Source organism: Dromiciops gliroides, chromosome 1 (genome assembly GCF_019393635.1).
Source record: "Dromiciops gliroides isolate mDroGli1 chromosome 1, mDroGli1.pri, whole genome shotgun sequence".
Classification (NCBI taxonomy): domain Eukaryota; kingdom Metazoa; phylum Chordata; class Mammalia; order Microbiotheria; family Microbiotheriidae; genus Dromiciops; species Dromiciops gliroides.
In genome coordinates this window covers 249,329,732-249,357,449 of record NC_057861.1, presented here as the reverse complement: position 1 = coordinate 249,357,449, position 27,718 = coordinate 249,329,732, and the positions used below count along the sequence as shown (strand labels likewise).

At 39.1% G+C, this 27,718-nt stretch overlaps 1 long non-coding RNA gene across 1 annotated transcript; it reads left to right on the top strand.

Moving 5' to 3' along the window:
- Positions 1–3,670: 3,670 nt before the first annotated feature.
- Positions 3,671–26,412, top strand: LOC122740673. The gene is made up of 3 exons (XR_006354765.1): positions 3,671–3,788; positions 12,117–12,300; positions 26,293–26,412. It is a non-coding gene; the product is annotated as an uncharacterized LOC122740673 (long non-coding RNA).
- Positions 26,413–27,718: the final 1,306 nt, after the last annotated feature.

The window sequence follows — 27,718 nt, the reverse complement described above, 5'->3', positions numbered from 1 at the left end:
AAATTAGGGACCAGGGTTTAAAGCAGGGCCTGCAAGCCCCCTTTCTTTGCACCCACTAGCTGCACATTAGGGTGCCTCCTTCTGATGAGGAGATAAAAGAGCCTTTGTCACATCAGGAAATAAAAGAGCCTTTGTCACATTGCTGCTGAGTTCCTGAGAATTATTGAGAAGAGGATTGTTTTCCTTCACAATAATGGATTTCCTGGGGGAACCCAGAGATCACTTTCTCTGTCCTTTCTTCCCCTCACTCCAAGAAAGTCCAGTTCTCCTAGGGAAACTTCATCAAATCTTATCTGCTACAAACCCAAGGGAACAAAAGGAATGGAAATAGATTCTTTTGTCTAGATCAGTGGACTGGTAGAATTAAACCACATGGACTTTGCCTTAAGCAACTGTGAGGATCTTTTGCATTCTTTTCTCTGATGTCATCTCTAGAGTTCATTTTAATGTAGATCACCTTCTAGTCATGTCTACAGATAGAATTGAATGGTGCTATACAATTAGCTTTGATCAATGTATATTGACCTGCCTCTATCAAAAGAGGATAAAAAAAAAAAAGCCCTTGGAAGATACCATGAGAGGTCTTCTAGGTCTTCTGGGTATTCGGGGCTTTGTGAGCATCTTTTGAGCTTCTCTCTTGGTTCTCTGAGACCAAGTGGTCTCCTGCTAGTGCTAACTGGCATGCTGAAGCTGTCTCCCTACTTTCTCTACCACTTGGTCTGAGACTATGAGAAGTTAGGGAGAGAAGTTAGGAAGACAAGTTGGGAAAATGTGTTCAATTCTTTATTGGTATAATACTGATAAAAAAATATATATGCTTACCCCAAACTGGTCTCAATAGCAATTCATTTCAAAAAAGTTTCCTGACTAGACAAAGGAAAGAAAGACTAACAATTGATAAAAATGAACAATATTAGCTTCTAGGTCAAAGGAAAATGCTGCAAGTAGCCAGAAAGAAAGAATTAAGGTATCAATGAGCCACTGTCAGGATCACACATGATTTAGGACAAAGCTTCTTAAACTGTGGTCACAACCCCATATGGTAATCAGGTAACTGAATGTCGGGGTTGTGAAAAATTTGGCAGTAAATGTTTGATTTGTATACCTATTTTATATACCTACATACTCCGTTGTACTGACAGCTGACCAACATTAATTGATTATAGTCTCTCCCATCTCTGACACCTAGCTCAACTGAAATCCAAGGCTAGAATTTTGTTGTGGTATATCACAAAGATCAGGAATCCTTACCCTAGGAAAAGCACTCCCTCCCCCCAAGTTCAGCTTCCTCAGTCTTGGCTCTGAGGCTCACTATCTTTTAAGGGGGAGACTGAAGAGCAGGGTTATGCCAGCAAACTAGGCTGAACCTTATCTTTTGAAAACTAGATTCATTTGGATTTTGCATTCCTCTGGACATGTGCATGCTTTTGCTGTAAGATTTTGTTGTTGTTTATCCTTCATTCTTGAAGACGACCATGACATTGAGGTGATATCATGACTTGCAGTGAATTGGATTTAAGTGAGGGAGGGCTGTGCAAGGTCACCAGTCTCACTCTCTCCTCCAGGGCCATCTGGGCCCAGTGGCAAGATACACATCAGAATAACTCAAGATGACCCCGGATGTTTGAGGCAATTGGGGTTAAGTAACTTGCCCAGGGTCCCACTGAGTCACCTAGTTGCCCCACCTACTGCTACAAGATATCATTGCTGATGGAAGGGTTACATCAGAGAAAAGTCCTCTCTGTGAGTGATTGAGAGATGCAAGGAAAAAGGTGAAGAGAAATCTTTCCTCATAGCTGTCTAACTTAGAATGGAGCCAGCTTGCTTTCTTTAATCTAGGCCACAGAGGTGTAGTCATTTCTCTCAGACAATCATTGGAAATTCCCTGTATTGTTTAGTTGCCTTATATTTCATCACCTTGATTGAAGAATTTCTTCACATTTTGCTGTCAGGTTATTTCTCACACACACACACACACACACACCCCTCTTTCTGTTCCTCTCTGCCTCTGTCTGTCTCTATACATATATATATATATATATATTATTCATATACATATCTATATACACACACACATCAGTGTTTACCTTTCAATAATCAGACAAAGGATATTATCTCAAAGCAAAGACATTTATTGAAATGGCATTATAAGAAAAATAACAAATATATTTACACAAACATATTTATCATATGAACATATATGTACATATTTATATGAACACATGTATGCAGCCACAAACATACAAAAAGTTTGATTCCAATGCCCCATTATAATTTAGAGTTGACTCTCACAGGTAATACTAGATTTGAAAGGCTTTGAATATTGTCTGGTGTGATAATACTATTACCAGCCCCCCCCCCACTGAGAAAGCATGGGGTGACATTTTTAAGGTGTATAATTTAAAATTCTAAATGTGGGTTCTAATCTGTTCCCCCAGTTTTGGGGGAAACTGACTAAATTCACTGATAAAACGAGTTTAGGTTTTTAAGGATTTATTGAAAGATAGTAAAAGAAGAGAAAGATTGAGAACAGAATTCCTGCAACCTGGCAATCCTATCTTTCCTCAACTCCTCTGTTTCCTCTGCCACCACCACAGTGAAGTCAGGAATCCCCAAGAGAGACAGAACTCTCTGCGCAGGCCCTCTTTCCTCCTTCCTGTCCCCTCCCAGAAAATGGGAGGCTCCTCAAGTTGATTGGCTGGTAGCCTTGATAGACAGTGCCCATGAGCAAACGTCACTTCCTGACGCCAAGGAAAAGCCACATGGCCTTGCCCTCTGAGGCATTCTCCTCATGGTGGAGCTTTCCTATAGTAAGTCTCCAGTAGGTGGCGTTATTCCAATCATTACAAAGGTCAAGTCAGTGGCAGGAAGTTACCTCACAATTCATGGACTGCCTTCAAGTCATGTCAATCAATGGGCTTGAATGTTACCAGCCAGTTAGCTTGGAGCTATGTGTGGGGACCACCCTCTTCCTGTCTTGCAGGGGGCTTCTGCTAGAGGAGACTGAGGATCTCTCTTGGTAGCATGATCACCTAGGTGGAGGCAGTTTTTTCTCTCTCTCTCCCACATAGATCTTAGCTAGGCTTTCCTATTCTTTCAGAGACATGTGTTCTCTCTTTGCTGACCTCTAATATACTTTAATAAATGCTTAATGCCTAAACTGTTGCTGAAGCTTCTAATTTATAAGAAAATCCTATCTAGCTTCCCCCACACTGGGGACAGGTAAGGTAACCACACATATTTAGTTTCACCTGTCACACTGGCAACAAACCCTTTACTTCCAGGAACCAGTCTAGCTGATTGCAGAGGAGCACATTATTAGACGACCAGTTGTAACCTATGAGACAGATAAATATGCCAAATAACCATCTGTAGCACTCTCTCTGTTTCTGTTTTGATGTCAGAATGGTAGAAAGAGCAGAAGATAATGAGTCACAAAATTCTTACCGTCTATAAACATTAATTTAACTACTTATAATTTTAATGTTAGTGCTTTGCCCAGTGATGAATGGATGCTTTCTTTTTCCTTTTCAATTTTTATTGCTATTGCAATAGAGGATTGACCAATGAGTCCAGTTTTTAAGAGGATACAGAGTCCTTCTGGTGCAATCTCTACATGGACTTTGTAGCATGCAGAATAGAAATTCAGTAACTGGTTCTGGTCTGTTATCCATGAGATGAAGACAAGTCTTTTTGATCAGTAATGGGGTATTCAAAAAGGCAAGAACCTTGTTCTTCTCTTTGGCTGACTTCTTCCTGATGAGTTGCTTTCCAGTGAGAGAAGAAAGGTAATGCTATAAGAGGGAGAGGCCTCACACCTCTAGCTATGAGCCTTCTTTCCACTTAGATGATCCTTCTTTGTATTTTCTGGTTTTCTTTATAAGAAGAATGGTAATACACATGTGCTCTGTTTCTTGGTTTGTTTGTTTGTTTTTTTGGTGAGGCAATTGGGGTTAAGTGACTTGCTCAGGGTTACATAGCTAGTAAGTGTCAAGCGTTTGAGTTAGGATTTGAACTCAGATCCTCCTGACTCCAGGGCCGGTGCTCTATCCATTGTGCCACCTAGCTGCCCTGCTCTGTTTCTTTAGGAAGCATTTCAGCTCCAAGGGATGGCTCACTGCACAGGGGAAGGGAGAGGCATATGTTCAGATATGATGGTGACCCAAAGATACTGGAGTGAACGATCATACTACATCCTTCCAGAGGGAGGAAGGCCCCTCCTGGACAGTGGCAGAGTTTTCTCTAATGCTATTTGTTCACCTTGCAACCCCTCCTCACTGCCATTCTAATATGGTTTCATCTAACAATTACCATTATATGAATTTAAATTATTGGGATTGCTAACTATGTCTAGCTAAATTATTGGGGGCCAGAGTAGGTTTTTTAAACTATTGCTACTTATAAATAAATGGCTATTGTACCCATTTAGGCAGTAAGCATTTATTATTAAAGCATATTAAATATTAGTAAAGAATATTGACCACCTTTTTCCCAAAAAAATCATGGAAGGGGGAAAGGGACCCACATGTACAAAAATATTTATAGCTGCTTTTTACGTGTTGGCAAGGAATTGGAAGTTGAGGGGGTGCCCATCAATTGGGGAATGGCTGGACAAGTTGTGGTATATGAATACAATGGAATACTATTGTGCTGTAAGAAACGATGAGCAGGAGGAGTTCAGAGAAACCTGGAGGGTCTTGCGTGAGCTGATGATGAGTGAGAAGAGCAGAACCAGAAGAACATTGTACACAGTATCATCAACATTGAGTGTTGACCTACTGTGATGGACTATATTCTTCTCACCAATGCAATGGTACAGAAGAGTTCCAGGGAACTCATGATAGAAGAGGATCTCCAAATCCAAGAAAAAAAAAAAAGAACTGTGGAGTATAGATGCTGAATGAACCATACTATTTTCTTTTGTTTTTGGTGCTGTTGCTTTTTTCTATTTTGAGGTTTTTCATCAGTGCTCTGATTTCTTCTCTTATAACATGACTAATGCAGAAATAGGATTAATGTTATTATGTGTATAGAACTATCTTTACATGTAATGGAAAAAAAATACTTTATTAATTAAAAAAAAAAAGAATATTGACAACATGGCAGTTAACACAAGCCGAAAAAACCTCCAGCACCATATTGTCTATAAGAGAGCACATGGCCCCAAGCAAAGTTCAGAAGCCCTACATTACCTGCTGTGGCCTAAGGAGAGAGCACTAACCAACCAAATAGCCTTCCAAGCCTGGAATGCCAGCCAAGAAGAATGATGTTTGCCTTGTGGTCTGAGTCTTTTTCCTCTTCTGATAGAGGTGGCTCTTACACACTTATCAAAGCTAATTGACTAGCATCATTCAATTCCATTGGTTCACATAATCTGAGGGTGGTCAATATTAAAATGATCTCTATTGTGATGGCATCAGGGTCTAATGGGAGATCTACCTCCTGAGGGCAAAAAGCACATTCAGATAGGTATGGTTTTAATCCCCTCAGTTCACTGGTCTAGACACAAAGAGTCTTATCTCCATTCCTAGGACTTGCTTTGACCTCCCTCCTAACATTGACCTCTGAAGTGGGGAGAGAGGTAGAGAGAAACTGTGTCCTTGGGTCCCCCTAAGAAATCCATTATTAATAATTATTTTCTCACACCATTTATTAATTTTTTTTTGCAGGGTTAAGTGACTTGCCCAGGGTCACACAGCTAGTAAGTGTCAAGTGTCCGAGGATGGATTTGAAGTCAGGTACTCCTGAATCCAGGGCCAGTGCTTTATCCACTGCTCTACCTGGCTGCCATCATTCATTAATTTTTTTTTTTTTTAGTGAGGCAATTGGGGTTAAATGACTTGCCCAGGGTCACACAGCTAGTAAATGTTAAGTCCATTCATTAATTTTTGCAAAGTGATAGGTATAGAAGACAACAAAAAATATTGTAGAAAATGTGGTTCAAGAGTAGGAAATTTAAAAAAACCTTCAAGGCTTATAAATTGTCCAGAGGTCTTACAACTGTCCAGTACATGTTCTTCAAGAAGGAAGTCCAAAGGTACTGGCCATGGTGAATATGGAACAGCATCACAAAAAGTGAAGTTTTATTTATTTATTTGCCATAAATAGCTAGGCCTAGACTCAGGAAGATCTGAGTTCAAATTTGGCCTCAGCCAATTAGTAGTTGTGTGACCTTGGCCAAGTCAATTAATCTGTATTTGTCTCAGCTTCTTCCACTGTAAAATGTGTATAATAATAATACCTACCTCTTAAAGTTGTTATAAGGATCAAAAGTTATAAAGTGCTAGGCACTTAATAAATGCTTGTTTCCCCCCAACCCCTGTATAAGGACAACATATAGGTCTCATCTTGTTGCCTCTGCATTTGCTTTTTCATTTTAGGTGAAGAATATTAGAAACTGGGGCAGCGAGGTGGTACAGTGGATAAAGCACTGACCCTGGATTCAGGAGGACCTGAGTTCAAATCTGGCCTCAGACACTTAACATTTACCAACTGTGTGACCCTGGGCAAGTTGCTTAACCTCTCATTGCTTAGAAAAAAAAAACACAAAAAACCAAACCAAAGCAAAAAAAAAATATTAGAAACTATGACCATGTGAGTTTTAAAAGGTCAGGTGAGTGAGCCACTGCAGGGTGGATGAGTGAAATCTGTGTTCTGATTTTCAGTCCAGCATTCCAGTTTTGAAGTTAAAGGATAGAGGAATGACATTCTGGACTCAGCTTAGTGGAAGGTGAGATAAGGGATCATAAAGAATCTATGCAGGGGGAAGCTAGGTGGTACAGTGGATAGAGCACTGGCCCTGGAGTCAGGAGTATCTGAGTTCAAATCTGGCCTCAGACACTTAACATTCACTAGCTGTGTGACCCTGGGCAAGTCACTTAACTCCAATTGCCTCATTAAAAAGAAAAAAAAGAATCTATGCAGCAAGAAATGATGAGCTCAAGGGGGGCAGAGCCAAGATGTCAGAGGAAAGACAGTGACTTGCCTGAGCTCTCCCCAAGACCCCTCCAAATACCTTCAAATAATGCCATAAGACAATTCCTGAAGCAGCAGAACCCACAAAATGACAGTGAAATCATTTTGCAGTCAAAGACAACTTAGAAGGTCAGCAAGAAAGGTCTGTTGTACCAGAGTGAGAATGGAACACAGCCCAGCACAGGCTGGGCACAGCACAGACCCAACCCTAGCATAGTTCCAGCCCCAGAAAACCAGGCCTCAGGAGCTTCTGAATCAGCTGTGGTAGCAGCTGCTTCTGGAACTCAACCCACAGATGGTGAGGGGGTCAAGCAGTTGGCCAGGGGGAGGACTTTGTTGTTTTGCCCTTGCTCAGATCCGGGTTGCAATCTTGGGTGGAGATCACAGGTGGGGTTGTAGCATAAGCACACCAGAGCTTGCAGCCACAGTGGAGCATGGCTCTGTTCCTGGTTCTAGGGCAGAGAAGCAGGCCTGTGGTTGTTTGCAGACCAGAGCACAGGTCAGGAGAGTGGTGAACATACCTCTCCTTAAATCATACCACCTTGTAAGAACTAAGAACTTACACATTCCTAGAAGTATCTTGGAGAATAGCTGCTCAAACCCCCTGAAGCTTGGGACAGTGCACCCTCTTCCCTGGAAGCAGTGCCCCGCTTTAACAAAGAGTTATAAGTCAAGAAACAGGCTGGAAAAATGAGCAAACAGAAAAAAATGCTGACCGTAGAAAGTTAGTATGGTGACAAGGAAGATCAAAATACACCCTCAGAAGAAAATAACAAAGTCAAAGCTCCAACATCCAAAGCTTCCAAGAAAAATATAAATTGGTGTTAGGCCATAGAAGGGCTCAAAAGGAACTTTATGGGGCAGCTAGGTGGCACAGTGGATAAACCGCTGGCCCTGGATTCAGGAGGACCTGAATTCAAATCTGGCTTAACCCTCATTCAGGAGGACCTGAGTTCAAATTCGGCTTAACCCTCATTGCCCTGCCAAAAAAAAAAAGGGGGGGGGGACTTTGAAAATAAAGTAATAGAGGTAGAGGAAAAAATGGAAAAAGAAATGAGAGTGATGCAAGAAAATCATGAAAAAAAAGTCAACAGTTTGAAAAGCCAAATTAGCCAAATGGAAAAGGATATGCAAAAGCTCTATGAGGAAAATAATTCCTTGGAATTTAGGATTGAGCAAATAGAAGCTAATGACTTTATGAAATATCAAGAAACAATAAAGCAAAACCAAAAGAATGAAAAAAAAAAGAAGGCAATGTGAAATATCTCATTGGAAAAACAACTGACCTGGAAAATAGATCCAGGAGAGATAATTTGAAAATTATTGGACTACCTGAAAGCCATGATCAAAAAAAGAGCCTAGACATCATCTTCCAAGAAATTGTCAGAGATAATTGCCATGATATTATAGAACCAGAAGGTAAAATAGAAACGGAAAGAATCCACTGATCATCTGAAAGAGATCCCAAAATGAAAACTTCCAAGAATATTATAGCCAAAATCCAGAGCTCCCAGGTCCAGGAGAAAATATTGCAAGCAGCCAGAAAGAAGCAATTCAAGTAATGTGGAGTCACAGTCAGTATACCACAAGATCTAGCGGCTTCTACATTAAAGGATTGGAGGGCTTAGAATATGATATTTCAGAGGGCAAATGAACTGGGATTATGTGAGATTTAAAATTGGATACAAGAGCATTAAACTCCCCTTTAACCTTTCCCTTATTTATCTCCCAGGCCAGTAAGTGAAAGAAGCCTCTGATCTTTAGTTAGGGCTTTTATTGTTTGGGAATTACAAGGTGATGTTGATTAGAGAGATAGGAAAGTAGAAATACAAACAAATAGTCTTAGATCTAAGCTTAGTCTATATTCTGTATAGAACTCACCAAAAACCCAAAGCCACCTCTGAGGTTGAGAACCGTGTCAAGCACGTGCTGTTACGGAGGACCAGGCCGAGTTGAACCTGAGTCAGTGTCTGTGTGTTGTGATGTTTAAAATCTAAATTGTGGTCACCTTAAATCAGAAGCTTCAGCACCAGTCTAGTCTAGAGTTCCAGCCTGGTTGGGTTCTTCCTGAAGTCCTCCTCCATGAGCCTGCTTTAATAAGGGACTCTCTAGCAAGCTGTTTGTGGAAGCTTTTTATAGATCTGGAACAGAGGCAGTCCTTACACACTGCTTCAAGCTGATTGGTTGGCATCATCCAAATCCATTGGCTTTGAAGTTGTTCTCAAGTTGAGTTCACAGTCTAGTTTCAGAGAACAATACCTTCTTAAGGGATAGCCATGTGTGATTACAATCCAATTAACTTGAAGTAGGCTCAATCAGCAGTCAATCACTCTCACTTGATTCAATCAGTATAGATTAATCTCCAGGTGGGTCTTTGAGTATCTGCTAAATCCCATTATTTCATCACAGTGTTCAGAGCAAGCCAGCAGGTGAGGAGAGTGAAAAGGAGACATCACTTCTGTTCTCTCCTTGCCTTTAAGCTCACACCCCGGAAGTAGAGTGCTTAGCAGACTCACTGGCGGGTTTGTCACGGTCTCCTCCCCAAAAGGGTGGTCCTTCAAAAACTGGCATCTTAACCAACTGTTAAAAGCTTTCACTTTTTACCACAATTACAATCAAGAATCACCTACCCAGGAAAACTGAATATAATCCTTCAGGGGAAAAATGGGAATTCAATGAAAGGGAGGACTTTCATGCATTCTTGATGAAAAGACCTGAGTTGAGTAGAAAATTTGACTTTCTTTTCTTTCTTTTTTTTTGGAGAGGTGGGGCAATGAGGCTTAAGTGACTTGCCTAGGGTCACACAGCTAGTAAGTGTTTGAGGCCAGATTTGAACTCAGGTCTTCCTGAATCCAGGGCTGGTGCTTTATCCACTGTGCCACCTAGCTACCCCCCAAAATTTGACTTTCTTTTTTCTTTTTTTAATTTGACTTTCAAATACAAGATGCTAGAGAAGTATAAAATGGTAAACAGGAAAAAGAAATCATAAGGGATATTATAAGGTTAAACTGTTTACATTGCCCCATGGGAAGATGATATTTATAACTTTCTCAATATTAAGAAAGGTGGGTGGAGTATATTTAGATGGAGGGCACAGGTGTGAGTTGAATATGAAGGGATAATATCTAAAAAAATAAAATCAAGGAGTGAGAAGAATGTACTGGGAGAAAGGGAAAGGGAGAGGTGGAATGGGGTAAACTATCTCACATAAAAGAAGCAAGAAAAAGCTTATGGAGTAGAGGAGAAGATGGGGGAGGTGCGGGGGAGTTAGAGAGTCTTACTTTCATCAGAATTGGCTCAAAGAGGGAATAATATACACACTCAATTGGGTATAGTAATCTATCTTACCCTGCAGGAAAGTAGGAGTGGAAGAGGATAAGGGGGCGAAGGGGTTAGGAAGGGAGGGCAGATTGGAGGAGGGGGCAGTCAGAAGAAAAACACTTTTGAGGAGGGATAGAGTAAAGGAAAATAGAAAATAGAGTAAATGTCATGGAGAGGGAATAGGATGGAGGGAAATAAAGTTAGCAATAGTAATTGTGAAAAAAAATTTGAAGCAAGTTATTTGACAGGCCTCATTTCTCAAACATATAGAGAACCGAGTCAAATTTGTTAAAATAAATGCCATTCCCCAATTGACAGATGATGAAAAGATATGAAGTTTTCAGAACAACTAATCAAAGCATCTATATCCATATGGAAAAAAAATTCTCTAACTCACTATTGCTTGGAGAGATGGAGGTCAAAACAATTCTGGGTACTACCTCATACCTATAATAGGACAGCAGAGGGAAATGACAAATGTTGTAGAGGATATGGGGAAAATGAGACATTAATACACTCTTGGTAAAGTTGTAAATGGATTCAAATATTCTGTAGAGCAATTTGGAACTATGGCCAAAGGTCTATAAAACCATGCATATTCTTTGACCTAGTAATACCACTACTAGGTTGGAATCCAAAAAGAGATTGAAAAAAAAAGTTGAATTCAAAATTGAGGAGATGCCCATCAATTGGGGAATGGTTGAACAAATTGTGGGATGAGATTATGATGGAACACTATTGTGCTATGAGAAATGATGAGTAGGATTCTATAAGAAAAACCTGGAAAGACTTACATGAGCTGATGTAAAGTGAAATGTACAGTATACAAAATAGCAGTAATATTGTAAGATGATCTGCTGTGAATGATTTAGTTATTTTCAGCAATACAATGATCCAAGACAACTGAAGGACTTATAAAAAATGCAATCCATCTCCAAAGAAAGAACTGATTGGTGTCTGAATACAGATTGAAACATAATTTTTTTTAGTTCCTTTTTCTAAAGTTTTTTTGTCTGTTTTCTTTCACAACCTGACTAATGTGGATTGAATTGCTTAAGTTCTTCAGTGGGAGTAGGCAGGGAGGGTGGAAGAGAATTTGGAACACAAAGCTTTAAAAATCGATGTTAAAATTTGTTTTTACATGTAATTTGGAAAAAAAAATTCTAAATAAATGGGAAAAAAATAATTCATTCAGCAACTTAGATATGAACTTGGTGGGACCAATGCTATGTAGAAATTTAGCATTAGCCCACTTTTCCTAGAAACCGAGATGATGTAGAAGAGTGTACGTCTGAAGTGTTGGGATGAGATGTTTGTAATTCTGTTCTTGTTACATCTTCAAAGTAAATGTCACTTTGTAAAAACTAATGAATGTTAATTATTAAATGAAACCACATCAGATTGGGGGTGGGAAGGGGTTTTAAGGTGAGCTGATAGCATTAAAGAAAACTCTGCCACTGCCCATGAGGGGCAATCTCCCTGTGAGGAGACAAAGCCTTTCTTACTCTGGGAGAATGTAGTATGATCATTCACTCCAGTAATTTTGGGTCACCATCAAATCTGAACATATGTCTCTCCCTTCCCCTATGCAGTGAGCCATCCCTTGGAACTTGAACACTTTCTAAAGAAATAGCTACATCTGTTTTGTCATTTTTCTTATAAGTAAAAGCAGAATACACACACAAAAAAGCATAGCTGAGTAGAAAGAATGCTCACAGATTCCTCTCCAAAGTATAAATAAAGGAGTGGTGGAGATTTTGCTGTGCCAAAAACATGAAGAAATAACATTTCATGGGACTCTTGAACATCTTACTTTACAGGGCTCATGATGAATGAAAGCAGACAGACTCTGCTATGAAGGTCACTGCAGCACATGCATCAACATTGGCTACAGAAAGTTGAACAAAGAGAAATTCTGCTAAACAGCAATAACAATAATAACTTGATGTGAACCTTCAAACCAGGCCAACATATTCCTTGGTACTTGGTGACTTCAGTGTGTTGGTGAGTATATAAAAAGACAATAAAAATATTATAAAAAATGTGGTTCAAGATTAGGAAATATAAAAAAAATGCCAAAGACTCATAAATTGTCCAGAGGCCTCACAACTATACAATAGAAATTCATTGGGGGCAGCTAGATGGCGCAGTGGTAAAGCACCGGCCCTGGATTCAGGAGTACCTGAGTTCAAATCCAGCCTCAGACACTTGACACTTACTAGCTGTGTGACCCTGGGCAAGTCACTTAACCCTCATTGCCCTGCAAAAACAAACAAACAAACAAAAAAAACAAACAAAAAAAGAAATTCATTAAGAAGGAAGTCCAAAGGCACTGGCCATGGTGAATATGAAACAACATCATAAAAAGTGACATTTATTATATCTAATATAGGCAAATCTCATAAGACTTTAAGTTAGGGTGAAGACCTCCACTCTCTGTAGGGAGGATTTCCTCACCCTTGGATCCCTTTTCATGCCAAATCACAGGGACCCTAACTTATAAGGAAATGGCAGCAGCACTTATGGAGAAATTCAGAAGACTGGATGAATCCAACCAACACTATTTTGTGGCCAGATTTTAAACGCATTCAGGGATGTATTAAAGATGGAAGGTTCTAAAAGAATGGAAAAGTTTTAGATGACATTATTACCAAAAAAGCAGCTAAACAAGACTATATTAATATCATGATTACAGAGGACTAAAGATAAACTACTTACTTCCAAATAGAGAGGGGATGTACTCAAGATGCTGAATGTCACATATATTTTTGGACATGGACAATGCTCGAATTTGCTTTGCTTGACTTTGCACATCTATTACAAGGATTTCCAGAACAATAAAGCCAATGCAATAAACATTTATTAAGCACTTACTATGTGCCAGGCACTGTGCTAAGCACTGGGGATAAAATTAATAAAAGGACAGCCCCTGCCCTGAAGGAGTTTATAATCTAATGGGAGGAAAGAACACACAAAAGGAGACAGGAAAGGTGGGAGACACCAGGGAGTACCCTGAGTCTGGGCATCTTGTTCTGTGGAGTTCAACAAACCAGGCATGGCAACAGAGTGCAGGAATGAGCCCAAAAGTTCAGTTTCTGTTTTCTATAAAGGAAGGCATTGGGAGGTATTTGGTACTCCACCCTCTAGCTTTCTAATTGTGTGAGGAGGTGTGAGGAGTTGTAAGGAGAGGAAAAATTAAATGCTTGTTAATTGAAAGAAAATTTAAAAGAATACATCAATAACTAAAAATTCATATGTTTCTATGAATATGACAATGACCTATGCTTATATTGAAGGTCTTTTTGATGAAGACAGACCAAGAAATGTTCAGGCTTTTGCAAATGATTTTCTAAAGGAAATTACAACTCTATAGTCAGATATTGCTGCATTGACATTTATTACTTCAAAAAGTTTTACTCAGTATAGCAAAATATTGTCTTAAAAGCTCTTCTGAAATATTGTCTCCTGTACATCAAAATCAATAGCAATGAAAAGTATTTGTTAGCTGCCAGCCACTGGCTCCCCTTTGCAGGTTTACTATTAACTCTTAGTTCTTTTAGTTTCTAGATCTCTCCAAAAAGAGGGAAAGAGCTAACTCAGTCACTATATCCTATGTTATTGGCCCATCAAAAACAGATAACTATGACCCATTATTCATTCAAATAGATAAGACTTAAGGAGATGTCTTTACCCTTGTAGAGGTGTTATAGGACATATCCCAGTAGATCAAGCCCAATCCTCTCAAATGCTTTATCAGTCAATCAATCAATCAATCAGCAAGCATATAGTAAGCACCTAATAGATGCTAGGCTGATGGGAATACAATGATAAAATGAAATACATTCTATCCTCAAGGAGCTTATAGGTAGTTAACAACTATATATACATATATATGTATATTCACAAACACATATACATATACGTATGTATGTGGATATATATACACACACAAAGGTAATTTTGGGGAGGTGGCAATAGCAGCTGTAATATACCAATTGGAGAAATTAGGATAGGACTCGTGTATAAAGTGAAGGAGGTGATTTTGCTGAACTCGACTTTTCAATAGGTATGTCCACATTCTCCATAGAAAGATACACTTCTAAAAAAAAAAAAAGGTTGACAACCTGTAAATTTGCCAAATTGATTACAGAACTTCTCTGTTTAACCCCCTTAATTTGGAATAAGGGTAGGTGTAAGCGCTGCTCATTTAATAGATGGAGATCTTTGTATTTTACTAATAAGGAACATAAATATTGAAAAGAACATATCAAGTCATACAAATCTACTGGGCGTAGGCTTAAGAATTCCCAAGAAAATAAAAGAATTATAGGGAAGAAGTTTGAAGTGGGCAAGAACAAATGAACAAAGGAGATGAAGAAGAGGATATAGACAAGGGTGGCAATAAGAAAGGCTGATATAAAATGTCTGGCAAAGCCGTGGAGAAACACTGAACTTGTCAAAGCATGTGTATTTGCATTTAGGATCTGCTATTAGCTAATTCTGTGCCCTCAAGCAAGTCATTTGACCTCTGTGAGACTCAGTTTCCTCATTTATAAAATGAAAGGGTCAAGCCAGATGATATTCTACCATTCAAGGAGCACTGAGAGCTAAAAAAGAGGGAGAAGGCCTAAAGGCAAGACTAGAAATGGGAAACAAGATAAAGGGGAAAGGTTTAAGAAAGTTCAATGACTTTGGGAGTCTATAGTTGAAGATCTGGCATAGGTAATTGGAGATGAACTCAGAAACTATGCAGAATGCAAAGAGGTAATGGAATGAAAATGTTTAGAGGACTGTGAAGTGAGATTAGTGCAAGAGAGCTAACTTAAAATAGAGGTGCAAGAATTTATGAGGGAAGAAGGAAGTAAAGGAGACTTGGTAAAGATGCCTTCTTCCCAACTTCTAGCCACAAGGGGCTGGGCCAGGATCAGAAAGGGTTTTGGGATGGGGAGGAGGGACAGTTTCCATAGCAACCTTCCTGAGATGGAGGTAGAATAAGAGCCTACAGGACATACAGATTCAAAATTTGAAAAAAAAATAATCTAAGAGAAAGTGTTTCGTAAATGCTTTTTTTTTTTTTTTTTTTTTTTGCGGGGCAATGAGGGTTAAGTGACTTGCCCGGGGTCACACAGCTAGTGTCAAGTGTCTGAGGCTGGATTTGAACTCAGGCCCTCCTGAATCCAGGGCTAGTGCTCTATCCACTGCACCACCTGGCTGCCCTTGTAAATGCTTTCTGTGAAGACTAAGCTTTGTTATTCTGCTCTCTTCCCCCTCCATTTTTCTTTGTTTTTCTATTCAATATTGGATACCTTCTTTTTTTTTTTTTGTTTTTGTGGGGCAATGGGGGTTAAATGACTTGCCCAGGGTCACACAGCCAGTGTCACCTAGCTACCCCATGGATACCTTCTTTCAAATAGGTAGTAAGGGCAGAAAAAGAAAGCCACTATAGAAAAATGCAGCTCAAACAAGCAGATTGATTTGAGAACACAAGGTGCTATACACAGACTGTTTTTCCAAATGGAATGTGGTTTAGCAATTCTGGTCTCAAATCAATTACATACTTCCTTCACACAGTTGGGGCCTGGCCAGGTCCAGTAGCATTATGGGAAGAAGGGGTTGGTCTTCCTATCTTTGCATTTGGCAAAAGATCTTAAAGCCAAAGTCAATAGATATATGGGGTCATTATAAAGCATCTTGATTTCAATGTCATGCTTGAACCATTAAATAAACTTATAAATATTCACCAAATCCACCAAATCTCTTTACTAAGAAATAGAGATGTTTGTTGAGCAAACACAGGTTACTGGTGTGGTATGTAGGTCAGTTGGAGTAATCCAGGTTAACAGATAGAAATACAGATAAAGGCAGGCAAAAAGTAGTTGTACAGAGAACACTGGACTTATTGTCAGAAGACCTGGGTTTGAGTCTAGGCTCTATCATACAACTAGATGTGTGACAATGGAAAAATTACATCACCTATCTGAAACTCAGTTTCAATCAATCAATTAACAAGAATTTATTTTTTCCTTTTAAATAGTATATTATTTTTCCTATTACATGTAAAGACAATTTTTAACATTCATTATTAAATAAAATTTTGAGTTCCAAACTTTTTCCTTTTCTCCTCCCTCCTTTTTCCATATGACAGTAGTCAATTTGATATATGTTACATATGCACAATCAGTTAAAACATATTTCCATATTAATCTGTTGTCTAAAATGAAACAGAACAGAAGGAAAAAAAACTACAGAAAAAATAATGAAAGTGAAAACAGTATGTTTCAATTTGCATTTAGACTTCAGGTTCTGGATGTGAATAGCATTTTTCCATCATGAGTCCTTTGGAATTGTCTTAGATTATTGTATTACTGAGAAGAACTAAGCCAATAATAGTTGATTATCACACAATGTTGTTGTTACTGTGTACAATGTTCACCTGGTTCTGCTCACTTCACTTCACATGTAAGTCTTTCCAGGGATTAACAAGAATTTATTAAGCACCTGCTATATGCAAGGTCCTGTATTAGGCACTGGGAATGGAAATGAAATGAATAAAATAATCTCTATGCTCAGGGAATTTACATTCTAAAAGAGAGACAACAAAGACATACACATATGTTTGTGGTTTTTTTTTTTTGCAGGGTAATGAGGGTTAAGTGACTTGCTCAGGGTCACACAGCTAGTAAGTGTCAAGTGTTTGAAGCTGGATTTGAACTAAGGTACTCCTGAATCCAGGGCCAGTGCTTTATCCACTGTGTCACCTAGCTGCCCCCCCACATATGTATTTATATATATAAATAGAGTAATTGCAAACAAATACAAAGTAGCTTGGACAGAAGGGCACTAGAAGTTGAGGGGATCAGAAGAGGCTTCATATAGAAGGTGGTTCTTGAGCTATGTCTTTGAGGAAGAGATGGATTCTATGAGAATGAGGAGAGCAAAGGAGGGTATTCCATTCACAGGGAGACAGCCAGTGAAAAGGCACAAAGAAGAGATAGAGAAAGGAGATGAAGCTCCCTTTGTTAGAAGCAGAGAGAAAGCCAGTTTGACTGGATAATGTCCAATCTACAAGAAACACCTCTGAGGCAGAGCTCTGAGCCAATGGCACTTTATTTTAGGTTATTTATTTATGACTTGGATTCTTTTTTTTTAATTAATAAAGTATTTTATTTTTTTTCTGTTACATGTAAAGATAGTTCTCAACCTTTGTTTATACAAGCTTTACAATTTCAGATTTTTCTCCCTCCCTCCTCTCCCTCCCCCCTCCCCTAGACAGCAGGTAATCTGATATAGGTTATTTATATATACACACACATAATAACATTAATCCTATTTCTGCATTAGTCATGTTATAAGAGAAAAAAAAAATCAGAGCAATGATGGAAAACCTCAAAATAGAAAAAAAACAACAGCACCAAAACCAAAAGAAATAGTATGGTTCATTCAGCATCTATACTCCACAATTCTTTTTTTTTTTTCTTGGATTTGGAGATCCTCTTCTATCATGAGTTCCCTGGAACTCTTCTGTACCATTGCATTGGTGAGAAGAATATAGTCCATCGCAGTAGATCAACACTCAATGTTGACGTTACTGTGTACAATGTTCTTCTGGTTCTGCTCATCTCACTCATCATCAGCCCATGCAAGACCCTCCAGGTTTCTCTGAAGGATTTGAGGCAGGGAGACCAATTAGAGTGCTGAAATAATCTAGTTGAGAAATAAGGAGGTCCTAAACCAAGGGGGTAACAGTGTGAGTAGAAAGAAAGGATCTTGATGTGAGAGATATCATAAAGGTAGAAAGTATAAGATTTGGCATCTGTGGGTATGTGTAGTGAGAGAAACTAAAGAGTCAATTAGAGTGCCAAGGTTATGAACCTGAAAGGCTGGAAGAATGATGGTGTCTTCTACCAAAATAAGGGAAATTTGGAAGAGTCATGGGGGTGAGGATGGGGAAGAGGAAACAATTATTCTGCTTTGGACATGTTAAATTTGAGATGTCTCTTAGATATATCCAGTATGAAAGATCCAATAGGTAATTGAGGATTTATGACTGAAACTCAGGGAAGAAAAACACTGGATATGTAGAGGTAGGAGGCATTGATAGAGATAATTAACCCATATGTACTCATGAGGTCTCCAAGAGAGAATGTGTAAAGAGTCAAGGGCCTAGGGAAGAATCACAGGGAATCCGCATGGTTAGGAGGCATGATCTTGATAACAATCCAGGTAAGGGCACTGAGAAGGAATGTTATACAATGACACTGCTCTCTTATTCATTCAGAGAGAAGTGTTTATACCTCATAAAGGGATAATAGTGTGTTGACACTTTGTTAACATATTCATATCTTATCATCTTGGGGAGCATGGAAGTTGAACAGGGCTTGTGCAAATTTGCCTTTTCTGATTCCAGAGACGACATTTTTGCTAGCTCAGTGCTTGGGTTCTCTGAGAATGAAGAGTCCTTGGCTGGTTCTGGTATTTATGACTCAGCACTGAAGGACTTGCACTTTAAAATGATGAAGCAACAACTTTATCGAGTACTAAGCAGGAATATCTAATGACTCCATCAGCCTTTAAAAATGGAGTGATTAAAAGAAAAAATGAAAGAAAGTGAAAAATAGCATTCTTCAGTCTGTTCCATCAATATCAGTTCTTTCTTTGGAGGTGGATAGTATGTTTCATCAATAGTCCTTTGGGATTGTCTTGGATCATTGTATTGTTGAGAATAGTCAAGTTGTTCACAGTTCTTCATCAAACAATATCGCTGTCTCTGTATGCAATGTTCTCTTGGTTGTGCTCACTTCACAATGCATCATTTCATACACATCTTTCTAGGCCTTTCTGTTTGGGTTTTTTTTTTGTTTGTTTTTTTTGGTGTGAGGCAATTGGGGTTAAGTGACTTGCTCAGGGTCACACATCTAGTAAGTGTTAAGTGTCTGAGGCTGGATTTGAATTCAGGTCCTCCTGAATCCAGGGCCGATGCTCTATCCACTGCACCACCTAGCTGCCCCTCCAGGCCTTTCCGAAGTCATCCTGCTTGTCATTTCTTATAGAACAATAATATTCCGTCATCATCATATACCACAGTTTGTTTAGCCATTGCCCAATTGATGGGCATTCCTTTGATTTCCAATTCTTAGCCACCACAAAAAAAGCAGCTATAAATATTTTTGTACAAATAGGTCTTTTTCTCTTTTTGGGGATGTCTTTGGGATATAAACTTAGCAGTGATATTGCTGAATCAATGGGTATGCACAGTTCTATAGCCCTTTGTTTATATCACATCTTTTTAAACTTTATTTTTCTTTGTGTTTTTATTGGGTGGGTCTACGCTTTCTTTCATAACATGACTATGTTATGTGGAAATATGTTTTGCACGACTGAACATCTATAACCTATATCAAATTGCTTGCCTTCTCAATGGGGTAGAGGAAGGGAGAGAGTGTGGGAGAGAATTTGAAACTCAAAATTTTTAAAATGAATATTAAAATCATTTTTATATGTAATTGGAAAAAAGATTTAAAAGAATCAACTTTCCTGAAAAGAATAACTGTAGTTATCAGTTCAGTTGCTGAATCCTATTTTAAGTCTTTTTTTTTTAAACAGTTCACTCTTGTGAGTTTTGTGTTTAGCATTTTTTGGTGGGTGTGTGTGTGTGTGTGTGTGTGTGTAGAGGAAATAAATACAAGTCCTCTACCTAATTCGTATCATGCATTGAATACCTTTGTACTTACTGCTTTCCGGAGACCATAGACACGAGCCAAAAATCCAAGCCTTAAGCAATTTTCCTCTGGGGCTCCAGGGTAGAGAACATTATGAGCCCAAATGTGGGCAAAGAAGTCTGACCTTTATTCTAAGTGGCCAGGCTCCTCTAGGACTGAACCTGGTCAGAACCATGTGCATGGGTCCAGAGCAGAAGGGCTCCTTAGTGAAGGAGACAACCATCTCAAGAAAAGGTACAAGCTAAATGGATTACTAAATTAGGGTATACTATACCTGGCAGCTATAGACAGGAGGTAGCATCATACATAGCAGGTCTTAGAGTCAGGAAGACTCGGGTTCAATTCCTGCCTTGAACACATACTAGCTATGAGACCATGGACAAATTACTTCACCAATCACAGTATTATAAATCTAAAGATTGATGGGATCTTAGAGGTTATCTAATACAACACCATCATTTTACAGATGTGGAAAGTTAAGACCAAGAAAGGTCAAGTGACTTTCTCAAAGTCATATAGATAAGTGAAAGAAGCAGTATTTGAACCCTGGTCATCTTATGTTGGGCACCTAAGTAGCACAGTGAACAGAGTTCCAGCCCTGGAGTCAGGAGAACCTGAGTTCAAATTTGGCCTCAGATACTAACTAGCTATGTGACACTGGGCAAGTCACTTAACCCTGTTTGCTTCAGTTCCTCATCTCTCAAATAAAGTGGAGAAAGAAATGTCAAACCACTTCCTATTTTTGCCAAGAAAAAACCCAAGTGGGGTCATGGAGAGTTGGACATTACTGAAATGACTCAACTACATCTTACTTTAAAGTCAGTGCTCTTTCTATTGCCTCTTCTATTGGGGGCAGCTAGGTGGTGCAGAGGACAGAGCACTGGCCCTGAAATGTGGAGAACCCAAGTTCAAATCTCACCTCAGACACTTACTAGCTGTGTAATCCTGGGCAAGTCACTTAACCCTGATTGCCTCAAACATCTGGGGCCATCTCCAGTCATCCTGATATGTATTTTGCCATTGGACCCAGATGGCTCAGGAAGAGAGTGAGGCTGGTGACTTTGCAAAGCCCTGCCTCATTTAAATCCATCTCACTGCAAGTCATGACATTATTCTGATGTCATGGTCCTCTTCTAGAATGAAGGACAAACAACAACAAGTGCTTTTTCCAAAATGTAGCTATCTAGATTCTAAATTGAAAATATATTGGAAGCATAAAGTCACAGATTAGGCCAAAATATGTAAGTAGTTATATGGAATGATATTTTAAAACTACACCAAATATTTTCTACACGGGTAGCAGGAGTTGAACTCTGTTGAGCATGAATGGAAATGAGCTTTCAGGGATTATCCCACAACACCTATATTTAGTTTTCCTGAAACTTTCAGGAACATACGTGGCTCAATATTGAAATGATTTGTTTCCTTGGTATGCTACAGACAGCTCTGAATGTCCTTTGGCCCTCAATTCCAGGACAGATGAAGCAGATGAAGCAGAGCATGACGCTTTGTCAGAGCAAGTCTCTTTGTCAGAGAGCATTGGCTATCAAAGAGGAAAGAGTGGCCCACTCCATGGACTTTTAGAAAGGAGTTACCTTGCCTTCTAGCTCTCTCTTCCTTCAACTTTCCAGGTGGTATAATGTAACTTTGCAACTTCCCATCATGTGTGACCTCCTCCATCCTGGTTTCATAGTGAATGGTCCCACATGGCTGCTAGAGCAGGAGTTCAGCTACATCAGCTAACTCCTATGCCTTGTGCCCCAGGCTTCATTGACTACTTTTTTGTCTCCTTCCTTGAACAGTTTACTGAAAAATTACCCTGAGGGAGACATGTTGCAGGGAGTGTGGGAGGAGTCCAATGAGAGTGCTCTTCATATCTACAATGATGCTTCTTGTAGGAAATGACAACCACAGAAGGATAAGTCCACGCTCTGACCTGACTTACCAGAAGAGACAGAACTGGAGGGAATTTTTTGGACAGTGCAGAGAAGAAGTAAAATCCAAAATGTCTATTCAGCTGTACCACAAATTACATTATGTCTTGATGTTTTAAGGAACAACATCCCAAGACAAAACAGTAGTTCTGTTACTGATACTGTTTGCTCAACTTTTTCAATCAATGCATGCTTTTGGGTCTTGTGTGCATTAAGTGTGTGTGTGTGTGTGTGTGTAGAGAAAATAAATTGATATTCTATCCCTGATCTACAATGTATATTGAATACTTTCTATTCATTCTTTTAGGGAAGGCATAGACATGAGTCAAAATCTTATTTATTTATTTATTTTTTTAATGTATAAGGTATTTTATTTTTTCCGTTACATGTAAAGATAGTTCTCAACTTTTGTTTATACAAGCTTTACAATTTCAGATTTTTCTCCCTCCCTCCCCTCCCTCCCCTCCCTCCCCTCCCTCCCCCCTCCCCTAGACAGCAGGTAATCTGATATAGGTTATGTCTATATATCTCTATACATATACATATACATATAGATATATACACACACATATATATATATACACATAATAACATTAATCCTATTTCTGCATTAATCCTGTTACAAGAGAAAAAATCAGAGCAGTGATGCAAAACCTCAAAATAGAAAAAAAAACCAACAGCACCCAAAACAAAAGAAATAGTATGGTTCAATCAGCATCTATACTCCACAGTTCTTTTTTTCTTTTTTTTTTCTTGGATTTGGAGATCCTCTTCTATCATGAATTCCCTGGAACTCTTCTGTACCATTGCATTGGTGAGAAGAATATAGTCCATCACAGTAGGTCAACACTCAATGTTGATGATACTGTGTACAATGTTCTTCTGGTTCTGCTCATCTCACTCATCATCAGCTCACGTAAGACCCTCCAGGTTTCTCTGAACTCTTCCTGCTCATCATTTCTTACAGCACAATAGTATTCCATTGTATTAATATACCACAACTTGTCCAGCCATTCCCCAATTGATGGGCACCCCCTCAACTTCCAATTCCTTGCTACCACGTAAAGAGCAGCTATAAATATTTTTGTACACGTGGGTCCCTTTCCCCCTTCCATGATTTCTTTGGGCAAAAGACCTAAAATTGGAATTGCTGGGTCAAAGGGTATGCACAGCTTTATTGCCCTTTGGGAATAATTACAAATTGCTCTCCAGAATGGTTGGATCAGCTCACAGCTCCACCAACAATGCATTAGTGTTCCAATTTTCCCACAGCCTCTCCAACATTTATTATCTTCCTTTTTTGTCATTTTAGCCAATCTGATAGGTGTCAGGTGGTACCTCAGAGTTGTTTTAATTTGCATCTCTCTAATCATTAGAGATTTAGAGCATTTTTTCATATGGGAATAGATAGCTTTGGTTTCTTCATCAGAAAACTGCCTGTTCGTATCCTTTGACCATTTCCATGAGTCAAAATCTAAGCTTTTTTTTTTTCTTTTTTTCAAATTTTTTTTTTCTTTCCAAAACTAAGCTTTAACTAATTTCACTAACACTTTAGAATGGATGAGTCAGTAGAGCCAGGGAATGTGAGAAAAAAAGCTACTTTTTTTTTTTGTGTGTGTGTGTGTGTGTGTGTGGTGCCATGAGGGTTAAGTGACTTGCTGAGGGTCACACAGCTAGTAAGTGTCAAGTGTCTGAGGTCAGATTTGAACTCAGGTCCTCCTGAATCCAGGGCTGGTGCTTTATCCACTGTGCCACCTAGCTGGCCCCAGAAGAGCTACTTCTAAGAATTGCCAGCGTCCAGGAGAAAGGTCCAGGCCCAGTCCCTTGAGCCCAGCAGCAGTTATTTTTGTTATACACAGAAGGGATTTATAAGGCCCATAAATTTTTTTGGGGGGGGGCAGGGCAATGGGGGTTAAGTGACTTGCCCAGGGTCACACAGCTAGTAAGTGTCAAGTGTCTGAGGCTGGATTTGACCTCAGGTACTCCTGAATCCAGGGCTGCTGCTTTATCCACTGTACCCACCTAGCTGCCCCCAAGACCCATAAATTTTTTTTTTCTTTTTTAGCGAGGCAATTGGGGTTAAGTGACTTGCCCAGGGTCACACAGCTAGTAAGTTTTTTAAGTGTCTGAGGCCAAATTTGAACTCAGGTATTCCTGACTCCAGGGCCAGTGCTCTATGCACTGCGCCACCTAGCTGCCCCAAGACCCATAAATTTTAATCATACTTGGGGAGAAAAATGGGCAATGTCACCTAATTGATTAGGGAACAGAAAGGTTGTTTTCCCACCTGGTATTCATGGATAACAGGCTATGGATCCAGTCTGGGATTACATCACATTGAAATACTGAATCTATTTTTGACTTGTCCTTTCCTTAAGGCTTTGGATCCCCTTGCTCCTTCCTCTATGAACTGAAATCAAACAAGCTATCTTCTCTTTCACTTGTCAGCATTTGTTAGTTCCCCATAGGAGAGATGAATAAAGCATGGAAATATGAGTGGCCTTAAAGCCTCGTTAATTCAGATACTTTTAGTTTGGAACTTGTGATAACAAGGACAGAGGTTGGACTAAAGTATATCTTTTTTTTATAAAGAAGGGGTTCTCTCAAGAGGGAGAAATTGGAAAGGAATATTGTCACTGTTGTCCCCCATGTCTTACCTTATTCTCCTCCTTTCCCTCCCTTCCAACCAACTACTTTTCCCTCTCCCTCCTTATGACTGTCCCTTAAACATTTTATTCTTCTTGCCTTAGAACCAACTGCTTGCCAAGGATTTCAGCTTAAAACATAAACATTTCTACCCCAAAGTAAGAGGCTGCCCCTCCCCCCACTTTGGGTAAATGCCATATTTTTCCTACCCTAGGTTCATTTATTTCATGTCACCTTAGCTTGGCTTTATCTTTGTTAGCTAATTATTCTGGCAAATGTTGGGAGCTGTCAAATTTAGTCTTGCAGTCTGTAGAGATCCAACATAGTGTCTCATGCCGTGAATTGTTGTTGTTGTTAAGTAATTTTCTTGTTGAGTGGGGATTTTCTTGGCAAAGATACTGGAGTACTTTGCCATTTCCTTCTCCAACTCATTTTACAGATGAGAAAACTGAGGCAAACAGGGTTAAATGACTTGGCTAGGGACCCACAACTAATTAGTGCCCGAAGCCAGAACTGAACTCAAGAAGATGAATCCTTTTGATTACAGGCCCAGTACTGTGCTACCTCACTGCCCCCAATGCCCTGAATACATGCTACATTTTTAGGTTCGCTTTTTTTTTTTTCCATTAGGGCTTAGGGTTTGAACATTGATTTTTATCAGTGATGATTACCAAACGTGGAAACTCCCTCCACTGAAGCTGACCGACATCTTGTTTATAACACAATTCTATTTTTTAAGTTTTTTTTAGTTAACAAAAATTTATTTTTAATTTCCCATCTCCTCACTTTCCACCTAGGGAGAAAAGAAAAAAGAAAAACAAAACTCTTTTTAAATAAATGTGGCTCTGAGTGGCTTTTTGAGCATGCCTAGTTGGGCTAACATGGAGTCCACTGGGTTCCCTACCATGTGGGTGCTGGTAGATTCCTTGAAGTGGTGAAACTTAGCCAGGACCTCTCTTTTCACCATCTTTCTTTTCTTTTCTTTCTTTCTTTCTTTTTTTTTGTGGGGCAATGAGGGTTAAGTGACTTGCCCAGGGTCACACAGCTAGTAAGTGTCAAGTGTCTGAGACTGGGTTTAAACTCAGGTCCTCCTGAATCCAGGGCCAGTGCTTTATCCACTGTGCCACCTAGTTGCCCCCTTCAGCTCATTTTAAAGATAAGGAAACTGAGGCAAACTGGGTTAAATTACTTGTTCAGGGTCACACAGCTCATATGTGACTGAGGACAGATTCGAACTGACTCCAGGCCCAAACTGGTCACACTCAAAAGGCAAGGGGAGGGACTGCTATATAAGCACAATTAAGCAAAACAAATCTCCACATCGATCATGTCAGTATCATTGTTTTAAGAGAGTTGTTTGGCAGCAAGGACTGGTTAAGTGACTTGTTCATGGGCAAACCAGAAGCTTAGTGTGTGAGAGGCAAGACTCAGGTCTTACTGATAACAAAGTTAGCCTTTCCATCTACTGTGCCATATTGCTTGTCTGCTTGTTCTACGTTCTTGAAGAGGACCAAAATGATATCATTATGTTAGAATCAAGTTGCAGTGTGTTTGACTGGCTGATCAGACCAATATAAGCTTAGAATGCTCTACCACATGTAGAACACAAATAGTTCATGTGAACATTTGCAGTGGATTCTCTAAATTTGCTCTTTTGGCTTTTCTTTTGAGCTACTTCAATTCTGCTTTGCTCGTAGAGTCCAGCACCTTCCACGATGTGGGCACACCATACTGGGTGATCCTGTGCCAGTGTCTCCCATGTCATGTAATCAATTCCAAAGTTCTTCAGAGAGACCTTGAAAGTGTCCCTGTATTGCTTCATCTGACCACCATGTGAGTTCTTGTCTTGTGTGAGTTCTAGATATAGAATGTTTTTGAAATACAAAGAAACCATCCTTGTCTATAGTGTGTGGCATCTCAAAATAAATAATTACCTCTAAAAGCCTAGCTTGAGAAAGTACACATCTTTTTTTTCATGAGAAATAGAAATAAGAATGGTAGCAAAACAAAATACATCTCCCAAAATTTTTAAAAGGAAAAAAGAGCATCAAAAGCACATTGTAATTATACAATTCAACAAGTATTTCTTGAAAAACTATTTTTAAAATATCATTGTTTGGCAACTCTACCATCTCCAGGAAATTCTCTGGAGTCTGATTTCTTTCCCACAGTGTTATTACTTCTGAGAAATCTACTCATTTTCTCTAAGTTATTATTACTTATTAGTACTAATACTTGTTGATTTTTCATAATTAACACTTCTCAAAGAATGTTTAGTGTTATTTTGGCCCCCAAGCCAAAATATTAGAAGAGCTTCCTTATGATATATTATAACAACAACAATACATTTTGATAATATAATAATAGTAATAATAACTTAGTGGTCTCCAAACTTTTTGATTGTGTATTCTTATTAGTAAAAAAAAAATGACCTCTCACTCTGATATCTGTAGATTTATTTATAAAAATTATATATGTCTATGACTGTACTAATAATTATGTATATAATAAAAACTTACACAGAAATGGAAATTTTAAAAGTATAAGATAAGGAAAAAATAAAATTTTGTCTTAGAGTTAATAGGGAGTTTATTGGAGTAGGGGGATGACACAGTTAGACCCATGCTTTAAGAAAATCACTTTGGCTGATAGCACAATGAATAGAACACTAGCCCTGGAATCAGGAGGAGCTGAGTTTAAATCCAGCCTCAGGCACTTCCTAGCTGTGTCACTCTGGGCAAATCACTTAACCCCATTGCCACACACACACACACACACACACAAAATCACTTTGACAACTCTGTAGAGGATAGATTGGAGTGGAAAGAGACTTGAGGCAGGAAGATCAATTAAGAGGCTGTTTCAAAATCCAGGTGAGAGATAATGAGGACCTGAACGTAGGGTTCAGGTTGGTGGCCTGTGAATCGAGAGAAGGGGAAAGATAGAAGAGATGTTAAGGAAGTTAAAAAAAAAAAAAGATGAGGAATGGCAGCTGATTTAGGCAAGTGAGAATAGGAGTGCAGGAAGACACTGAGGTTATGAATGTAGGAGACTGGAATGCTGGTGGCACCCTCAATAGAGTTAGGGAAGTTGCAAAGAAGAGTGGGTTTGAGGAGAAGATAC